This window comes from Alexandromys fortis, unplaced genomic scaffold (assembly GCF_014885135.2).
Source record: "Alexandromys fortis isolate MF-2015 unplaced genomic scaffold, M_Fortis_MF-2015_v1.1 scaffold_53, whole genome shotgun sequence".
Lineage (NCBI taxonomy): Eukaryota > Metazoa > Chordata > Mammalia > Rodentia > Cricetidae > Alexandromys > Alexandromys fortis.
This window is the reverse complement of record NW_026067939.1, coordinates 3,631,138-3,635,816: the sequence shown is the minus strand read 5'-3', so window position 1 is coordinate 3,635,816 and position 4,679 is coordinate 3,631,138.

Here is a 4,679-nt window from a genome sequence, read left to right as displayed (position 1 = left end):
ACGTGCGTGAGGACGCTCTCAGAGAGCGCGGCAGCCAGCAGCCACACAGTTCTGATCTACAAGAAAACTCTCCAGAGAGGAGGTGTCTCAGCAGCAGCAAAGAAAAGGCTTCACACTAAGAGTTTTGTATTCTTGAGTGACTTGAAAAGATTTGAAAGAGTTGAGGAAGAACAGCGACATATACTTTAATTCCTCACCTGCGCCTTCGTCTTGTCTTGGGGGAATAGGGACGGTCCTGGGGTAGCCTTGGCAAGTGGACACGGCCAGATGTCAGACAGGTTCCCCGAGGTTTAACCCAGAGGCAGAAACATTATATATAATGCTTTATGACTGCATCTTGTGTTGGGCCCATTGCTGTGTTATTATTTTTATTATTTGTTATTACCCTTTTTCCACAAATGGATTTACATTGTCTTATTGACTTTGATCAAAATTCAACAGAAATAAATTGGGTGCAGTTTGGCCACTAGGGGCCAGCACGAGGTCACCAGATGCTTCCTGGTAGTTGGGCCGAGGATGGCCAGTAAACTCTGGGGAAAGATAGGAGACTGTCTCTGACTCACCAAGGGCTTTGGCTGCTCACCGCGTTGCCTCATGGTGTGGGTTTGCTTTTCACAGCAGGCTCAGGAAACTGGCGGGTGGGGCGGGAGTTATTGCCCCACTCCGAGGGCCGGGGAAGGCGAGGGTTACCTTGGGAGGGTCAGTATCAGATGAGGTCACAGAGTGACAGAGGTGGAGCCCACCCGAATCCTGGCTCCTCCTGGGAGACTCCGCCCTCAGAGCCTCAGATAAGCTGGGTACTGTGAGCAGACAAGGTGGAAACCCCAGGAGGCCAACAGTACTTTTTATAAAGTCGCCCTGCTCCGCCCTTGCATACCCTCTGGGAAGCAGGAGGCTCAGGGGCCCCACAGTTTAGCTCTACCCTCTACCAGTCGGGATTGTGTTCTAGGCTCAGGCTCTGACCCCTCTCCCTGACTCCTCCGTGGCCAAGCATGTCTTTGTTCAGGCTTTCTCTGACCCTATGCAGGTGGGAGATCTGCTCAGTCCCCTCCCCCAGGAACTGAGCACAAAAGGCAATTCACTGTTCTGAGGGTGCAGGAGAAATACGTGTTGCACAAGCTGAGTGATCAGGAAATGCAAATTTGCTAAGAAGAAAAGGCAAGAAAACAAACAGAACACAGGCCTGAAATGATCTGACCATGGGGAAGCGGTTTTCTGCCCCCCTAGGAGCAACACCCAGGGTGCTGCCTGGCTCACTGTACCCTGAACAATACGTCTGCACTCCTGTGTGCATGCATGCGTGTGTGTGTGTGCACGCACGTGCGTGTGTGTTTGTGGGTGAGTGTCTGTCTACCTGTCTGTCCCTCCCACCCTCCTCCTCCTCTTCTCGGTCTCCCCCTCCCCTTCCTCACCTTCTTTCCCCCACTCTCGGCTAAGCACACATCAAGGAGACAGGAACACCAGCAAGAAGGCACAGTCCATGCTGGAGTCTGGACACTATGAGAAGCTATCTTACCACACAGATACTTGCGTGCAGTTTCTTTTTGAGAAGGTGGAGGGGATGCATAAGCCTACAAGAAAAATAAAACCAGAGTTTCCTTGTAGATGAGAAAAGGTATTGCTCATTTCCTTAGGGAATACATAAAATGTCAAGCAGCTCTGAAGTGGATACAGCAAAAACCAATCTGGGATGGTTCTTGATTTTTTTTAAAATTTTAAATTAATTTAGATAATTTTATTATTCTGTGTGTGGGTGTTTTGCGTGCATGTATGCCTGTGCACCACATGCATGAAGTGCCCTGGAGGACGGGACATGGTGTAACTCCCTCGAACTGGAGTTATGGATGGCGCCACCCGTTTCAGGGTAGGTCTCCCCACCTCAGGAAAACCTCTCTAGAAAAACCCTCCCAGTTATGTCTCCTGGGTTATTCCAAGTCCCATCAAGGTGACAAACTAAGATCAACCATCACATAGCCCCCTCACAGCATACTCCATAAGATCTCAAATTTTGCCTGGTGGTGGTGGCGCAAGCCTTTAATCCCAGCACCCAGGAGGCAGAGACAGGCAGATCTCTGTGAGTTCGAGGCCAGTCTGGTCTACAAGAGCTAGTTCCAGGACAGCCAGGGCTGTTACACAGAGAAACTCTGTCTCAAAAGACAAAAACCAAAACATAACAGCAACAACAACAACAACAAAACCCCTCACCTTTCTTGTAGGGTCACTTGGCCACTTCCCTTTGGGTGGAGTCACTTCCTTGAAGAAAGCTCTCTGTGGTTACCTCAGCTTCACCCAGCACTAGAAAGCTCAGCTTCTTTTCACTTCCCTGCCCTCAGCGGGTTCAGGGTCCCACCTTAGAGTTCCCCAATTTAGCTTTCTTGTTATGATCAGCGCAGGTCATTGCGGGCAGCCCAACCTTCTATGGTTTTCTGTAGCTGAACATAGTAGTTGCCAGCATTCAGAGGGCCTGAGAATGCTTTTCCTTCACAACAAGGTAGCTGGGGCATCATAAAACACCTCTGCCTTGAAGGCTGCTTTAGGAAAACCATGATAATGTGATAGAACAAGGATTCAAGGTAGCCAGGTGTGGGGGCCAGCTCTGAAATCGCCTCTATGTGGGAGGAAGAAAAGGTCAAAGCCAGCCTGGACTCCCTTGGCTGCGATAGTTAACTGAAGAGTTAGGATAAGATTACTCAGAATCAGTTGCTAGCTACACTAGGCAGAACAAATTAGGATCAAGTCTCACAGGCCAAGATTCTGCAAAACCAACCAGGAGGCAAGATGGCCTCTCACCATTTTGATCTCTTCTGTTGGGTGGAATGACGCATATTCTCTGCCTATGGACAACTCTCATTTTTTTTTTTAAAAAAAAAATCTTACTGTTTGGATGGAAAGTTCCATCCCAAGCCCACTCTTCTGGGAGTTGCCTCAGTCCCGACTCCACCTCTGAGAAAGCCCACCAAACAGTGACCCCTCCCCAGAGAGGCTCAAGACCACTCCTACAGGGTATTTAAACTGCCCCCAAAGAATGAAGGGGTGGTTTTCTGGTCTTCCTTTCCTATCTTCTCTCTGAGGGCCTGGAATCCATTAAACCTGGTCTTTTTCAAATTTGGTTTGATTTGGATTATTGCATCAGAGGAGTGGTTTATTGGGAGACAGAAACTTTTCACCTACCCTGCAAGTCCACCTTGTAAGTCCCAAGTCCTAGTCTCTGGCCTCCACCAAGCCTTGACTCCTCCCCAGAGGAGGATCAAGACAGCCCGCCAAAATCATGACCATGCCACCCGAGAACACAGGAATCCCATTAAACCTGGATATTTTTTTTAATTTGGCTTGTTGTGATTTGGCTTGATTGGGATTTTTGTGTCGGCACAGAGCTCGCGTTAGGAAAATTTCTAGTACCCCTCATCCTTCTTGACCTCATGCCTATGGTAAGTGTTAGGCACAGAGATACTGACCTGGCTTCTGAGGTCACTGACTGGCAAGTTCTCTGTGGATGTGTTACAGAGTTTGAAATCACCTAAGAAAGATACCAGACTCAATTTAAATTACAATTAGCTAAATTTATTAAAGCCACTAGCAGGACCGCAGTGTCTCCGACCCAAATCAGAGATGAGCCACCCAGAGGCTGAGGAAGGAAGGGCTTTTAGGTTTTTTTTTTTTTTTTAGATTTTCATAACAGAGGATTTCTCTGTGTAGCTGTTGTGTGAAAGACCACAAATGAGCCTATTTCCACCTTGTCTCAAGGTCAGAGAGTTTGAGGTTGCTCAAAGTTGTTGACAACAGCTTGGGCTACACATCCTGACCTAGGGTGTGGTGTGGTCCCTTGGTTCTTTGGTTGGTGGGATGGCCCACTACGTGGGTAGGTCCGCTCCACCTTGACCAAGGTCAGGGAGTTCAAGCACACTTCTGCGCCCCCCCCCTTTTTTTTTTTTTTGTTTTTCAAGACAGGGTTTCTCTGTAGCCTTGGCTGTCCTGGAACTAGCTCTTATAGACCGGGCTGGCCTCAAACTCACAGAGATCCACCTGCCTCTGCCTCCCGAGTGCTGGGATTAGAGGCACGGCTGCCTGCCCCTGCCACCACCACCTGGCCTACTCCTTCTTTTGAACTAAGAGGTTTAACCTTGGGAGTGGCTGCTTTCAGGATACTTGGTCTAGGGTGGGTTCGCTTCCTTAACAACAGAATGTTCACGTTCTAGTTATCCTTTGTATCATGTTTTATCTTCTTCCCCCTGTTTGTATTGGGGCATAAAAGTATGGAAAATAAACGTGGGTGAATCCAGCCTTCAGTAGTGATTCTTTCTTATCTCTGCTCCTCCTACATAATATTTTCTAATCTTCGTGCCCCTACACAGGTAAGTGATACACTTGTCTCCGACACTCTGGCTATCCTTGAACTCACTCTGTAGACCAGGCCAGCCTCAAACTCCGAGGTCCACCTGCCTCTGCCTCCCCAGTGTTGGGTTTAAAGGTGTGCACCCCTCCTGTCCAGCAGAAAAGAAGGGCTTTCAAAAGCGAAAATCACAAGAGTTTTTTTGTTGTTCTGCCAAAATGAGATTGTCAAGGCGACCTCAAAATAGTCTTCGAGTATCTGGACAAGCAAGTTACAAAAGCCAAAATCAGCAGTTAGTCATCATAGCAAGCAGATGGGCACGGCTGTGCATTTCTGGGTGGGGGTCTAG